This window comes from Ovis canadensis, chromosome Y (genome assembly GCF_042477335.2).
Source record: "Ovis canadensis isolate MfBH-ARS-UI-01 breed Bighorn chromosome Y, ARS-UI_OviCan_v2, whole genome shotgun sequence".
NCBI lineage: Eukaryota > Metazoa > Chordata > Mammalia > Artiodactyla > Bovidae > Ovis > Ovis canadensis.
This window is the reverse complement of record NC_091271.1, coordinates 4,111,714-4,128,874: the sequence shown is the minus strand read 5'-3', so window position 1 is coordinate 4,128,874 and position 17,161 is coordinate 4,111,714.

The following is a 17,161-nucleotide window of genomic DNA, read 5'->3' as shown; positions in this document are numbered from 1 at the left end:
CGGTCGGGATCCACTTATTGGCATCGACAGGAATGAGCAGAGGTGCCTGGGGAGCAGTCCCGTGAGCCTGGCAACCGGGCAGCTGGTTCGATCGCTGTCACACAGTCGCTGGGAAGAAATATGGATTTAATTTTCCAGAAGGGATTAAAGACTTCGTTAATATTGTGAAACATTAGGGTGACGTTTTAAAATTTTAATCAATGATTAATGGCATTATGGGAAAGCCACGCGCCAGGGGACTGTCAGAGAAACGGCGGTTCGATATTCTTTGTAAATGACTCATCGTTTAAAAAAGAGAAAAGAGGAGGAAAGGAATTGGCGTTCAGGAGTGCCTGGGTTAAGAGGAATGTGAACCAGGTGACTATAGAATTTCATCATTTTACAAGGAATCTTGAGAGAATAAGGACATTAAAAACAAGTACATAAATTCATGCATTTAATTATGTTTTTTAAATTACTGGTTGAAAAATAAATTATATTGAATTGGGAGCTATACATTAGTGGTCTTAAAAAGAATTTCTACTCGCACACATATTAAAAAAATATTTCTAAGCAGAGAGTAATTCTAAGGGTTTTCATCACAAGGAAAGTTATATATATATATATATATGTATGTATGTATGTATATATGTGTGTACAAGGTCAGTCACTCAGTCATGTCTGAGTCTTTGCTACCCCATGGACTGTAGCCCCCCAGGCTCCTCTGTCCATGGGATTCTCCAGGCAAGAATACTAGAGTGGCTTGCCATGGCCTTCTCCAGGGGATCTTCCCCACCCAGGGATCAAACCTGGGCTTTCTGTCTTACGTGCAGATTCTTTACCATCTGAGTCACCGGGGAAGCCCCATATGTGTCTGTGTGTCTGTGTATATATATGTATATGTATGTGTATATATGCATATGTATATATGTATATATGTGTATTTATATCTGTGTATGTATATCTGTGTGTATATATATATATATACATGCTCAGTCATGTCCAACTCTTTACAAGCCCATGTACTGTAGCCCACCAGGCTGCTCAGTCCATGGGATTCTCCAGGCAAGAATACTGGAGTGGGTTTCCATTCCCTTCTCTAGGGAGTCCAGCTCCCTGCTTGGCAGGCAGATTCTATACCACTGAGCCACCTGGGAATTTCTTGCCTTCTTGTTCTGTATAAAGCGGTATATTCTCCTTCTTCAGTTGCCATCATAAAATACCCTAGACAGGGTGCCTTAAATAACAGAAAATTCTTTTTTTTTTTTTCCTCACTAGTCCTGGAGGCGGGAGTCTGAGATGCAGGTGTGGGCAGGCCTGGTGTCTCCTGAGGCCTCTCTCCTGGGCGTGTGGACGGCCGTCTGCTCCCTATGTCTACACGTGGTGGTCCCTGTGTCTGTGTGACAGGACCTCCTCTCCTTGTAAGGACCTCAGTCCTGTGGGATCAGGGCCCACTCCAGTGACCTCATTTTACCTTGGTGGCTGTGTCTCCACTTACAGTTATATGAGGGACATGGGGTTTCAACTTGTGAAATTTGGGGGGCATACTGTTCCATCTAACGCATGAAACCAGCGCATTGCATACCGCACTAAATGCAGCTGCAAAATCTGGACAGAGACTTGAGGGACCCTACCCCTGAGCTGGATGGCACGTATCTATCAGAGCGGCCAAACACAGATACATAGCAGCGGGTTTGCACTCCAGGACCCCTTGCACACTCAGGAGACCCAACTTGTCCATCCTAAAGGAAGTCAACCCTGAAGATTCACTGAAAAGACTGATGCTGAAGCCGAAGCTCCAAAACTCTGGCCCCCTGCTGCGAGGAGCCAGCTCATTGGAAGAGACCCTGATGCTGGGGAAGATTGAAGGCCGCAGGAGAAGGGGATGACAGAGGATGAGATGGTCGGATGCCATCCCTAGCTCAATGGACATGAATTTGAGCAAATTCCTGGAGATGATCAAGGACAGGGAAGCCTGGCGTGCTGCAGTCCATGGGATCGCAAAGAGTCGGACATGACTGAGCCTCTGAACAAGAACATTAATGGCAAAGCTGCCACCACAGAGCATCACATGACTATTGATGGACACTGAGACAGTACTATTGAGCCTTCTTTTCCAGCACACTTTTGCCATATTTCTTGGCCAGTAAGGTCCTGTTTCTCCCCTGAAACTTGCCCTGATGGTTTACTTTGGGTCCTGGTACCAGCTGTGGCTCCACTGGTATATGAGCCAGTACCACTAGCTACCATCATCAGAGACCAGAAAGAGTCCAGAGGACCAGCTTCCTCTGCCCCAACTGCAGGTGTGCGATTGCTCAGCCCCCTGCATCCTGCCCTTCAAACGAGATGCTTATGACTCTGCATCCAGAAAGGGCTGGGGAAGGAGGTTGTACAGCTTGCACTTCAGACATAACCATATGTTTAAGCAGGAACCACTGGTGCTTTGCACACAGCACCAGAGAAAAATCGTTGCGGAATCCGAGAACTTAACGGTGGTGCTCGGGTCCACATGTGTGAGCTCATTTTAATGCAGCCACGGGCAGTGCTTGGCATGCATGAGTAGGACGTCCCTTTAGTCTTATCCGAGTCTTTGAGACCCCACGGACTGTAGCCCACCAGTCTTCTCTGTCCAGGCAAGAATGCTGGAGTGAGTCACCATTTCCTCCTCCAGGGAGTCTTTCTGACCCAGGGATCGACCTTGGATCTTCTGCACTGGCAGGCGGGTTCTTTACCACTAGCACCACCTGGGAAGCCCAATGTTTGGCCTCTTTCACTGGAAATAAAAAGTCTGTGAGAGATGCTATGTTGAGAAGGATGCTGAGGGACCAGCAGAATAATGCAGCTTTGGACCGTGCACAATGTCTCATGCAAACCACAAAGAATGGTTAGCAAACACAAAATGGATTGGAAAAAATTCTACAGCATCATGGGATACCCAGGACCTGTGGTTCTTTACTTTTGATGGAATAGATAGTATGTAAGATTTCAGAATTTGCTGAAAAGTTGCCAACCAATAGCTCCTGAAGAAGAATGATCCTCCACTCAACGTTTTGCCTAGAATTGCAGAGTCTGAGGTGATTCCGAATTCTGTCCACAGAGTCCTTAGAACGGTAACTCTTCAGTGGTCATTGTGGGATTTTGTTGTTATTACAGTTATTATCATAATTTAGTCACTTCTCTCGTGTACTGGGTAGCAGCCAGGAATGATAAAAAAAAAAAAAAAAGGTTCAGCAGGGTCCTTAACATTGAAACAAACATAATTTAAAACAGCAAGAGGAGTTGTACCATTTCCCATCAGTTCAGTTGCTCAGTTGTGTCTGACTCTGTGACCCCATGGACTGCAGCTCGCCAGGCCTCCCTGTCCATCACCAACTCCCAGAGCTTACCCAACCCATGTCCATTGAGTCCGTGATGCCATCCAACCACCTCACCCTCTGTCCTCCCCTTCTTCTCCTGCCCCCCAATCTCTCCCGGCATCAGGGTCTTTTCCAATGAGTCAACTCTTCCCATCAGGTGGCCAAAGTATTGGAGTTTCAGCTTCAACATCAGTCCTTCCAGTGAACACCCAAGACTGATTTCCTTTTGGATGGACCAGTTGGATCTCCTTGCAGTCCAAGGGACTCTCAAGAGTCTTCTCCAACACCACAGTTTAAAAGCATCAATTCTTCAGCGCTCAGCTTTCTTTATGGTCCAGCTCTCACATCCACACATGACCATTTCCCATACAATTTTAAAATATCCCACGAAGTGTTCGTTTACATTAAAAAAAAATTCTCCATCATTATCTGAACCTAGAACCTAATTTCATTTTACATCTGAATTGAAGGAGTACTTTTTCTTTTGCACAGTTATAATAGGCACTGGATTTTCCAGGAACACAGCTGCCAAGTAATTAGAGGGAAAATTGTAGTTTATTTGTTTGGAAACTTACCAAGAGTGGTTAGCAATTTTAGAAGAATTCCAACACTGCTCCTGGTATTTGAGTCACTTGCATGAGCAATTCATCCCCTAATGCTTTGGACCACTTCGTTGTAACCTGTGGTGAGAATATATGTATGGTATTATTTCATATTACTTTCCATTTGTTTCTTGTCTGTACTGTAATTAAGAAATTCATTATTGTTATTATTAATGTAATAAGTAAGAGTGCTGGTTTCATATTTCATCACTTATGAGCTTTGTGATCTTGAGCAATTTTTTAAGTTTTGTGCCTCAGTTTCCCAATTAACAGAACAGTTATAAAAATCACTAACGTCTTAGAACTTTTGAGAATTGAGTCACTTATTTTGTGTGTAAAATATTTGTGCCTGAAACCATATAAAGTTAGTTAATATTACCATCGTTGTTGGTTATTAATATGCATTAAAATATCAGTGTGAGCATAAGAGATGTTTCAAATATTTGCTTTGTAGCAATATATAATCAATATATAAGATATCTTTGCATACATAGGATATTTGTGTCTCAGAATTTTAGTCGCTCAGTCATGTCTGACTCTTTGGAACCCCATAGACTCTAGCCTGCCAGTCTTCTCTATCCACTGGATTCTCCCTGACAAGGATATTGCAGTGGATATTCCGTTATCTTCTTCAGGATATCTTTCTAATCCTTGGATCGAACCCCAGTCTCCCACATTGCAAGCAAATTCTTTACTGTCTGAGCCATTGTGTCTCTTAAGGTTTAGAACCATTGTTCCTAAAATTTTGGTAAACCCATTTTCAGAGGTTTAGGGAAATTGCCTACTAGTGAGAGGTTTAAGTTTAAGTTGTACTTTGAAAAGACAGGCAGGCTTTACTCCACTTTCCTGAAATTTGTTTTGTTCTTGGCATCATTGACACAGTCCTCCCACCTAGAAAGGAAATCCTAATTTTAACTATGATTTGCAATCAATTAAACATTCTTCCTTTGCCTCAGGACATGGGTCCCTGTCATTCACTAAGCACTGATTGAAACGGCTGTGATTTCTAGTGATGCCTTTTTCCTCCAGTATCAACAACCAGTTTTGCTCCAACAAAAGGAACTTCCTGGAGTCCCCTGGAAACAATGACCGCTCCACTTTTCTTTCCTGGGGGTTATTCAGGAAGTCAGAGAGACTTCCTATCTGCTTGCCTCAGAGTGTTACGATCAATCACTTTCTCCTTCTATGCTTTCCAGGGCCCCCAGTGCCTCCAACCCACCAAACGGTGATATTTCATCACGCTGGTGTTGCACAGACTTTCTTTCTGAGAAGCAAATACGATCTTTGATTTCTGCTGCTTAAACCTGGCCACCTTGAGAGCCAAGAGATTCTGAGAAATGCCATGGATTTAATAATGTCTTGTAAAAAAAAATAAGTCAAGTCATGCTAAACTTTCTTGGCTCTGTTTTAGGGAACAGAATGGTTAGGGTTCACAAGGAATTTTATTAGTTGTGTGTATTCCTCTTCCTGCAGGAATACAGGTTGCGTCCATTTTTGGTTTTTTTGTTTTGTTTTGTTTTGTTTTTCTTATTCTTTGGTTCTCACCAGCTTAACTAGTACCTATTGGCCTTTATTCCGCCCTAACATTAGTCGTCCTTAGAATCCATAAACTGTAATATAGGTCATGCCTACAGCTTTCTGTTTCATGATCCTTGCCTGCAGGTGAGCCAAGTCGCCTCAGTCGGGTCTGACTTTTCTGAGACCCCCATGGACTGCAACCCACCAGGCTCCTCTGTCCATGGGATTCTGCAGGCAGGAATTCTGGAGTGGGGTGCCACTCCCTTCTCCAAGGGATTGTCCCCACCCAGGGATCGAACTCTCATCTCTTATATCTCCTGCATGGGCAGGTGGGTTCTTTACCACTAGATCTGTTATGACCAAGTGAAATTTCCCAGTGACCACCAGGGAGCCGATATCTGCTGCAGAAGCAAGAGAGTTTTTATTACCAACTCGAGCTGGGGCTCCCACCGTTACCGACGCAGCAGCTATAGGGAGGAGCCCCGAGTTTTGGGTTACATTGCTTTTATAAGGAATATTCAGGTAAAAGGGGGTGTTCAGGCTGAAGGACGACTGATTGGTCACCTTCTTCTATAGGGTTGTGTGCTGATTCCTGATTGGTATTTACTGGCAAGGTAAATCACGAGCTCCTGAACGTAAAGTCAGGAGGTTTACCCTGAGGGCCGATTGGCTCTTGGGCAGTGGGGCAAGGTTGCGTAAAGTCTAAGTCTAAGTCTAAGTCTGTTTGCCTGGAACTTTACAAAATGGAGTTCTTTTACAAGATGGAGTAGCTTAGGCTCTCCAGATCCACCTGGGAAGCCCTTCATGGCCCACAAGGTAAGTAGATCCACTGTCTTTCAGTATCAAGTTATACATCAGAGAGGAAATAATTCCGCCGTGTCTCCTGCCCAAGTTCTCATCAAACCAATTCTGAACACTTTACTTCATGGAGACTATTTTTTTTTTAATAATTTAAGCATTTTCTTTTGGAATATAGCCAGTTAAGAATGTTGCGATAGTCTCATGTGGACAGTAAAGGGACTCATTCATACATATTTGTGTATCCATGCTCCCCCAAACTCCCCTGCCATCCAGGCTTCACAGAACATTGAGCAGAGTTCCCTGTGCTGTCCAGCAGGTCCTTGCTGGTTCTCCATGTTAAATACAGCAGTGTGTCCATTTATCCCTTCCCCCTTCCCTCCCCATGGGAACCATAAGATTATTACAGAGTATTGAGCAGAGTTCCCTGTGCTGGACCGCAGGTCCTTATTGGTTACCTATTTTAAATACAGCAGTGTGTCCCTGTCCATCCCAGACTCCCTGACTATCCCTTCCCCTATCCTTCCCCCTGGGAACCATAACGTGATTACAGAGTATTGGGTAGAGTTTCCTGTGCTGGACAGTAGGTCCTTGTTGGTTCTGCATGTTAAACACAGCAGTGGGTCCATGTCCATCCCAGACTCCCTAACTATCCCTTCCTCCATCCTTCCACATGGGAACCATGAGATTATTACAGAGTATTGAGCAGAGTTCCCTGTGCTGGACAGCAGGTCCTTATTGGTTACCTATTTTAAATACAGCAGTGTGTCCCTGTCCATCCCAGACTCCCTGACTATCCCTTCCCCTATCCTTCCCCCTGGGAACCATAACGTGATTACAGAGTATTGGGTAGAGTTTCCTGTGCTGGACAGCAGGTCCTTATGGGTTATCTATTGTAAATACAGCAGTGTGTCCCTGTTCATCCCAAGGTCCCAATCTGTCTCCCATACCCCTGTGAAAATGTTCTCTAAGTTTGTGAGTCTGTTTCTGTTTGATAAATAAATTCACTTATATCGTTTCTTTAGAATGCTCGTATGAATACTATCATATGGTATTTGTCTTTCTTTGCTTGGTATGATCATCTCTAGGTCCACTCATGTTGCCGAAAATGCCACTACTTCACTATTTTTAATTGCTGAGTCATTTTCCTTAAGGGGGACTAACTGAAGGAGAACTAGCTCACGTGCTGTTTAGATGTCTTAAACATCAAGAAATTTGTTGCCCTCCGTTTGAAAGTGAACGTGAAGCTGCTCAGTCGTGTCCGACTCTTTGCGACCCGATGGACTGTAGCCTATCAGGCTCCTCCGTCCATGGGATTTTCCAGGCAAGAGTGCTGGAGGGGATTGCCATTTCCTTCTCCAAGGGATCTTCCCGACCCAGGAATCGAACCCGGGTCTCCCACATTGCAGGCAGACGCTTTACTGTCTGAGCCACCAGGCCCTCCATTTATCTGGACACCTTTTCTTGGGTGGCCCCAGATGGCAGTGAAATCTGGCCTGAATATTGTGTCATCTGCTTCTGTTGAGAATACAGCTCGTGGAGACAGGAAGTGCGTGCTGAACACGCTCAAGGTCTTGGACAGAATTATAGACCTAAGGTCTGGGTGCATGGAGAATCCTTCCCCCTCCCCCCATGCTCATGCGAACCCATGGATCTACTCTGACCCCAGGGGTCCCCAACCCTAGCAGGCAGTATCCTGACTACTTGAAGAAATGACTCCATGTTCTCCACTTCCAGAAAAAGAGATGATTAAGTGAACATTAGCTCTTATCAAGCTTCCCTGATAGCTCAGCTGGTAAAGAATCTGCCTGCAATGCAGGAGACCCCAGTTCTATTCCTGGGTCGGGAAGACCCCCTGGAGAAGGGATAGGCTACCCACTCCAGTATTCTTGGGCTTCCCTGGTGAGTCAGCTGGTAAAGTATCTGCCTACAATGTGGGAAGACCTGGGATTGATCCCTGGGTTGGGATGATCCCCTGGAGAAGGGAAAGGCCATCCACTCCAGTATTCTGGCCTGGAAAATTCCATGGACTGTATAGTCCATGGGGTTGGTGCAAAGAGTTGGACACGACTAAGCGACTTTCACTTCCCTTCACTAGCTCTCATCTGCTTTAAATAGACCTCTTCTTAAAGCATGCCTTATGTGATTCTTCTATTAAGTATAATGAACATTAGGATAGGCAGTTGGGGATGAATGTTTCATTTATTAAAATCTTTGTTACAATTAAAACTAATTGGATGGATGATTCAAATGCCCATAAAACAACAAATAAAAGTCTGAATATTTACCTGTTCTTTTGTGGCAATTACAATATGTGCTTCCGAGTATTATTGGAGTCAGAGACACACCGATTGGTAAAAAGCCTCATAAACAAGGATGGACTTGCATAATTATTTGAATTTATCTTAGATGTAAAGCTCTAACACTTTGGCCACCTGATGCAAAGAGCCATCTCATTGGAAAAGACCCTTATACTGGGAAAGATTGAGGGCAGAAGAAGAAGGGGATGACAAAGGATGAGATGGTTGGATGGCATCACTGACTTGATGGACATGAGTTTAAGCAATCTCCAGGAGTTGGTGAAGGTTACGGAAGCCTGGCGTGTTGCAGTCCATGGGGTTGCAGAGTCGGATATGACTGAGTGACTGAACAACAAATCTTCAAAGGAAAAAGGAAGAGAAGTTGAAAAGGATAAAATCAGCAAAGGCACTGGGATTTAGAAGAGAATGTTTTGAGAGACCTTGTCTAAGTGAAACTGACGAAAAAGGAGCTTACTTATTGGCCAGCAGTCAACTTAAGTTTGTCCAAGTAGACTGGTGAAAAAATAAAAGACCTAGAAATTCTGAAATTTAGATCCATATTTGGACAATGAAAGTGAAGTGAAGATCGCTCAGCCATGTCCAACTCTTTGTGACCCCCGTGGAGTATACAGTCCATGGAATTCTCCAGGTCAGTGTACTGGAGCGGGTAGCCTTTCCCTTCTCCAACAGATCTTCCCAACCCAAGGTTCAAACCCAGGTCTCCCGCATTGCAGGTGGATTCTTTACCAGCTGAGCCACCAGGGAAGTCCATAATTGGACAATGGAAGAGCATAATGAGGTTTGGAGGAGGGACTTGGAATATAAATAGAACACTTCAGTACAATTAAACTCGTGGAAGTCATTGCCAATGGACAAAAACGAGAAAAAGCCAGCAATCAGTGAAAATCATCAGGAGGCTGCTGGCGTCATCCAGTCAAGAAGGTGAGCTGGAGAACTAAAGGCAGGGTGCTCGGACAGGAAGAAGTGTAGTCTTTTCGTCCCCACCAGTATGGCAGGCTGCTTATGCCAAAGCAACACTTCCACTGAAAAGATGCATAGGAATTCTGGAGAAGGGGGTAACAGACACTCTTTTAGAATACGTAGCAAGAGGGCTCTCCTGGTGGCTTAGTGGTAGAGAATCCACCTACCAGTGCAGGAGGCTTGGGTTCAGTCCCTGGTCCGGGAGGATCCCACGTGGTGTGCAATAAGTAAGCCGGTGCACCGCAGCTATTGAGTCCGTGCTCCGCAGCCTGGGAGCCACAAATTACTGAACCCTCATGGTGCAACTACTGAAGCCCGCATGCCTAGAGTGTGTGTTCTGCAACAAGAGAAGACGCCACAGTGAGAAGCCCATGCACCGCAGTGAAGAGTAGCCCCCACAGGGTACTAATTGAGACCAACTACACAGGACATGGGGTGTTCCTTCTTGGACAGTTGTGTAGAGTCTCTCTCGCTTAGATGAAGAAAACAGTTGTGTAGAGTCTCTCTCGCTTAGATGAAGCAAGCATGCTATGTCATATCATATCTATGGATAGATATATAAAGCATATGAATATAAATCATCACTCTTTTTCTACCTCCTTTGTAATTCATCTTCTCTGATTTTACCGTGATCCTTCTGTGCCTATGCACCCTCCCCATCTGTGATGGATCTTTCCAGAAATGAGTTCGGCATCCTTCCTACCTGCTGTGGAAACAGCAGATGCTTCTATTTGTCATAACACTGTCACCTTCCAGCTTCCAGGAACGTGTCCTGGATCTGGAATCTTGGAATACAAAAGAGCCAGGAACTAGGTTTCTCTAATACAACTGTTTTGTCAAAGTCAGTCATGACTTATTGCTTCCTCAAACTTTCCAAGAGCGATCGATACTTACCCTATCCCTCCTTAATGACCTTTTTTCCCCCCATTTTATACTGAATCAGTAGAAGGAGACCAATCTTCTGTTACCCTATCACATTTCCCAGGGAAAAATTGATGCAGAGACACTGGATGTTGTGGAGGACGTGGATCTCAGATCTTCAGCATTGCAGAAGTTAATTTTGGCTTGTGATTCTCTAATGTCAAAAGGCCTTGAAATCATAGTCTTTGTTGTTTAGAGTGCATTGACGATTTGAGAGTCCTCTCAGGTATGTTTCAGGGTGCTCGTGGGCTTTTTGAAAGTTTAACTCTTGCCAAACTTGCTGTAGGCAGTGAGAGGCAATGTAGAGCTTAGTTTTATTTTCTTAGGCACTCCCTTCCCCTCACAGAAAGTGTCAGTCACTCTCAGTCCTGTCCGACTTTTTGCCACCCCATGGACTGTAGCCTGAAAGGCTTCTCTATCCATTGGATTCTCCAGGCACAAATACTGGAGTGGGTTGCCATTTTCTTCTTCAGGGGATCTTCCCAACCCAGGGATTGAACCCTGGTCTCCCTCGTTCATTTCAGTTCAGTTCAGTCGCTCAGTCATGTCCGACTCTTTGCGACCCCATGAATCGCAGCACACCAGTCTTCCCTGTCTATCACCAACTCCCGGAGTTCACTCAGACTCGCGTCCATCCAGTCAATGATGCCATCCAGCCATCTCATCCTCTGTCGTCCCCTTCTCCTCCTGCCCCCAATCCCTCTCAGCATCAGAGTCTTTTCCAATGAGTCAACTCTTCGCATGAGGTGGCCAAAGTACTGGAGTTTCAGCTTTAGCATCATTCCTTCCAAAGAAATCCCAGGATTTCCTTCAGAATGGACTGGTTGGATCTCCTTGCAGTCCAAGGGACTCTCAAGATTACAGGCAGATTATTTACCATCTGAGCCACCAGGGAAGCACGGATTGTTTTATTTAAGGGTATTGAAACCTGTTTTAGGTCAAAGACATGCAAAGCACTTTCCCAAAAGAGGAAATGCCATGGACATTGATGTGCAGTCAATGATTTTCAGGTGAGTTAGGACTGGACTTAAAAAGCTTGAAAACTGGCAGGTAAAATTCTGCTAAGTATATAAAGATTTCTTTATAGTGGATTAGATGAGAAAAATATGGTATAAACTAATGTATATGGAAAATGTATGTAGCTTTTGTGTTGGAAACAGGTTAAAGGGATTATATATTCATTTTTATTTGTATAAAGGAAACACTGGCTGGTTGCATACTAATCTTATTGGGAGAAAACAGAAGTTTGAGCAGGAAATATCCAAAGGCACATTGCATATCATTTTTGAATTTTGAATTATATGGCTATCTCACCCATTTTAACACTAAGTGAAATTTTAAAAGTGGTATATAAAAGTGGCCTTCCCAGGTGTAGTGGTAAAGAACGCAATTGCCAGTGAAGGAGATGTAACAGACGTGGGTTAGATCCCTGACTCAGGAAGATCCCCTGGAGGAGGGCGTGGCAACCCACTCTAGTCTTCTTGCCTGGAGAATCCCATGGACAGAGCAGCGTGGAGGGCTACAGTCCATGGGGTTGCAAAGAGTCAGACACTACTGAAGCAACTTAGCATGCACACACCTATGTAAGGGTGATTAGAAAAAGAGGTAGGTTCAAATTTTTAATTCCTCGATTTCTAGTATACATCCACTAATCAGAACATAATTCTGACCAGGATGGGAAAGAGTTGATGTAAAACAGTTCAAGTTTTTGAAGGTGAGTACAACTCAAAGACTTTACTCAGTCCCTCGTGTTCATTCAAGGGGGGAACTGTGATCATTTCCACTTAATTTTAGGCAAACAACTTATTGATACACACATGTTTCCATAGTTTGAGCAAACTTTCTTCACAGCAAAGTTTTCAAGCAGACAATATATTCTCAAAAACGAAAATTTGCACCTATGATCCCAGTCTTTGTGTCTGTAGATCAAGGAAGTTTCTGACATTGAGGATGTTCAAATCATATGTTCACTTTCTCTGACAAGCCCTCAAGGGTAAAACAATGGAGAAATGGACCAGAAGTTGGGTGTCAAGAAAGTGCAGTTTTGGAATAACTTTGCTGAAGACTCTTGAGAGTCCCTTGGACTGCAAGGAGATCCAACCAGTCCATTCTGAAGGAGATCAGCCCTGGGATTTCTTTGGAGGGAGTGATGCTAAAGCTGAAGCTCCAGTACTTTGGCCACCTCATGCGAAGAGTTGACTCATTGGAAAAGACTCTGATGCTGGGAGGGATTGGGGGCAGGAGGAGAAGGGGACAACTGAGGATGAGATGGCTGGATGGCATTACTAACTCGATGCACGTGAGTCTGAGTGAACTCCGGGAGTTGGTGATGGACAAGGAGGCCTGGTGTGCTGCAATTCACGGGGTTGCAAAGAGTCAGACATGACAGCGACTGAACTGAACTGAAGTGCTGAATGCAACTGGAAGCGTTGATAAATCTGTAGTGCTACTGGTGTAACAACAGCATCTGTATCTACCACTTTCCTGGAAATTCTCAATAGTCTCTTTTTAAAACCTTTGTTAAATTTATTTTTGGCTGCGCTAGCTCTTCCTCCCTTCTCTAGGCTTTTCTCCAGCTGCAGGGAGCAGGGGCCCCTCTCTGGCTTCAGCGAGGAGGGTTTCATTGCAGTGGCTTCTCTTGTTGCAGAGCACAGTGTCTTGGGCATGCGGGCTTCAGTAGTGATGGCACATGGGCTCAATCCTTGTGGCTCCCGGGGTCTAGAGCACAGACTCAGTAGTTGTGACACAGCAGCTTAGTTGCTTTGAGGCATGTGGGATCTTCCCAGACCCCGTATAGAAGCCCTGTCTCCTGCATCAGCAAGCAGAGTCTCTAGTACTGAGTCACCAGGGAAACCCTAGGTAGTGTCTTGATGGAATGACTTTCACGGCTACAACCCGGGGTGCTTGCCTACACATTGGCCTGCCCTCCCTGCCCACCCCCCAACCCCCTGCCAATACAAAGCCAGCATCATTGCAAAACAACACCTGAGAGAGTGCTTAGGGAATCCCTTCATGAAGTCGTATTCTATGGTTGAAGAGTTCTCTATAAGAGGTTCTCTATAAGAAGATGACTTCATGGAGTTGAAGTGTTCCCTATATAAATGTTGTGACTTCCCTCGTGGCTCAGATGGTAAAGAATCTGCCTGCTACCCAGGAGACCCGAGTTTGATCCCTAGGTCGGGAGGATCCCTGGAGAAGGGAATGGCAACCCACTCCAGTGTTTGTGCCTGGAGAATCCCATGGACAGAGGTGCCTTTTTGCCTACAGTCCATGTGGTCACAAAGTCAGACAGGACTGAGGAACTAACACGATAAAACATTTAGAGACGCAGTCTGAGATACTGGTCTTTTTCCCCTCAACACTATGGCTACGCTTGTTATTTATCAAAGATGCTACAGGTTGGCTGTGTCTAGTATGACACTCCCGTGAGTCTGAGTGAACTCCAGGAGTTGGTGACGGACAGGGAGGCCTGGCGTGCTGCAATTCATGGGGTCGCAAAGAGTCGGACATAACTGAGTGACTGAACTGAACTGAACAGGTGTAGGTGCAACTGAGGGTTATTGAATTTATGATAGATCACCCTGGGTATGAAAACTAGGAATGCATTTCGGAATTCATATACATGGGCATCCAGTTTGAGTGGGGAAAAGTGGTTGAAGGTGTTTTGACAAAAGTTTTACTCTCCTTTTTAGATTTGAAGGATTTGTTAGCAAAAGATACCACTAGTTACACACAAGAAAGAGATTTCAATTTTTAATCGAAGATTCTTTGACTTAATTTCAGTATACAGACTTTAAAAGAAAAGAAAGAGAAGCAATAGAAAGACACTCCATGATGCTTGCCTGGAGAATCCCATGGCCAGAGGAGCCTGGCAGCTTACAGTCCATAGGGTTGCAAAGAACTGGACACAGCTAAAGCGGGCTTAGCACGCATGCACATCAGCATATACATTACCCAGTTGGGCTGACAACCTACATGCAGACATAAACGGCATTGGGAGGTCCAATGTAACACCAATCTGGAGTCCCACTGGGGGAAACGTCCCAAGCGGCGCATCCACCCTGTGGGTGAGACTTAAGATTGCAGTTTAAGTGACTCCCGCTTATAATCCCAAGGTCCAAACTGCTACCATCAGTTTGTGCTCAGAAATTCATCTCTGGTTGTCTCAACTTTTACAATGCTGTTTGCTTCACCTTGGGAGTCATAAGAGGTCTTAGACCCTTGGAGGACTGGCCAGACCTCCAGGGGCTCAAGAATTCCAAGACCCACTCCCTTTCTTATCCACAGTGCCGCCTGACTTGCTGTGCTTGGGGGCGGGCATGCAATCTGAGCTGTGTCCAGGCAGATCAGGCTTGCTTCTGAAGCCTGTGCAAGACTTCTTCCATTTTAATTTCCCTAACAGAGGGCAGAAAGAGGCTGGTGGTGAGGGAGACAATAACCCAGGACCATTGATTTGTGTCTTGCTTCCTGGATGAGCCACAGATGTTCAGGCAATGACCCCCCACTGACTGAAGTTGCCTTCCTTGTCTTCCAGGTCATACGCTCCGTAGCATAGCTGTGTCTCCCTTCTTCTGATGGCAAATATGGGATGAATGAATATTTGGCTTACCATTCGGAAAATGCCAAAGCACATCTCTAATGTGTGAAAAAAGTACGTATCTAATTTCAACGACGTATTATGACAGCGTTCCTTCTAGTTTTATAAGCAACTGCCATCGTTGTCAGTTGTCACAATATTAGAACCCAAATATTGCTGGAATGTTTCCCTTGAAAGAATCAGTGATTCTGTGTTTGTCATATTATGCAGCGTACAGTATTACGCTAGCCTAGCTGTGGAATCAGTCGCTTTTTCTTGGATGTCCTTTCACATTTCCTTACGTTTTTGCACAAGCCTTTCTTCCCTACTTTTTCTGGAGAATGAGTGGTAATACATCATTCTGATTTTATTTCTTAAAGTATGACTTTCTCTTCCTAGGTAAGCCAGGCCATTGCAGACTCATAAGAATTGATGCTTTTGAACTCTGGTGTTGGAAAAGACTCTTGAGAGTCCCTTGGACTGCAAGGAGATCCAACCAGTCCATTCTGAAGGAGATCCGCCCTGGGATTTCTTTGGAAGGAATGATGCTAAAGCTGAAACTCCAGTACTCTGGCCACCTCATGCAAAGAGTTGACTCATTGAAAAAGACTCTGATGCTGGGAGGGATTGGGGGCAGGAGGAGAAGGGGACGACAGAGGATGAGATGGCCGGATGGCATCACCGACTCGATGGACGTGAGTCTGAGTGATGGACAGGGAAGCCTGGCGTGCTGCGATTCATGGGGTCACAAAGAGTTGGGCACAACTGAGCGACAGAACTGAACTGAACTGAACTGAACTGAATCTCATGCTAGTCTAAGTCACTTGTTCTTGCCTTTTCATTTTGAATCAAAAATGAATTTGATTGATTCAAGCATTTCTAATCTACTAGCTTCAATAAGGTGAGAGATTTTACTGACTCTGAAATGAAAAAAAAATCACTACTCTATCAAAGAATTCGGTATTTGAGACTGTGTGACTTCTACTCACAGACACAAATCAAAAATTCTTTGTAATATGGATTGAAAACCCAGTGTAAAAAAATAAATAAATAAAACCCACAGTGTAGTTACAAATATGCAAATACACTTATACACATTTCATGTTATGTGACTATTATATAAATTCCAAAACAAAGGTTTTACATTGTATACGCTGCTGCCGCTAAGTCACTTTGTCATGTCTGACTCTGTGCGACCCCAAAGACGGCAGCCCACCAGGCTCCCTTGTCCCTGGGATTCTCCCGGCAAGAACACTGGAGTGGGTTGCCTTTTCCTTCTTCAATGCATGAAAGTGAAAAGTGAAAGGGAAGTCGCTCAGTCGTGTCTGATTTTTCAAGACCCCATGGAATGTAGCCTACCAGGCTCCTCCGTCCATGGGGTTTTTCAGGCAAGAGTACTGGAGTGGGGTGCCATTGCCTTCTCCACATTTTATATAACATTATACAAATTTTAAAATTAATATTTTACATAAACATTGTATACATTACAAAAATTGTATAAGTTGTGAAAATTATAAGCACCCAAATACAGAGCATAAGTTTTTGCGGCTCACAATATGTGCAAAGAGGGAGCAGACTTCAGAGTGAAGAAGCTGGGGGTAGCAGCTGGGGAAACAATGACAATAATGTGTCCTGGGATTTCCCTGGGGACCCAGTGGTTAAGACTCCACTTGCCAATGCAGGGGGACCTGGGTTCCATGGCTGGTCCAGGAAGATTCCACATGCCACAGGGCAACTAGGCTGGTGCACCACAACCACTGAGGCCCACATGTCCAAGTGCCCAGGCTCTGCAACAGGAGAAGCCGCTGCAATGAGAAGCCTGCACACCACACCTAGAGAGTAGCCCTCACTTGCCACAACTAGAGAAAGCCCACACAGAGTAATAAGGACCTGGTGCAGCCAAAAATCTGAAAGTCACTCAGTCATGTCCGACTCTGCAACCTCAATGGACTATACTGTCCATGGGATTCTCCAGGCCAGAATACTAGAGTGGATAGCCGTTCCCTTCTCCAGGGGAAATTCCCAACCCAGGGATCGAACCCAGGTCTCCCGCATTGCAGGTGGATTCTTTACCAACTGAGCCACAAGGAAAGCCCAAGAATACTGGAGTGGGTAGCCTATCCCTTCTCC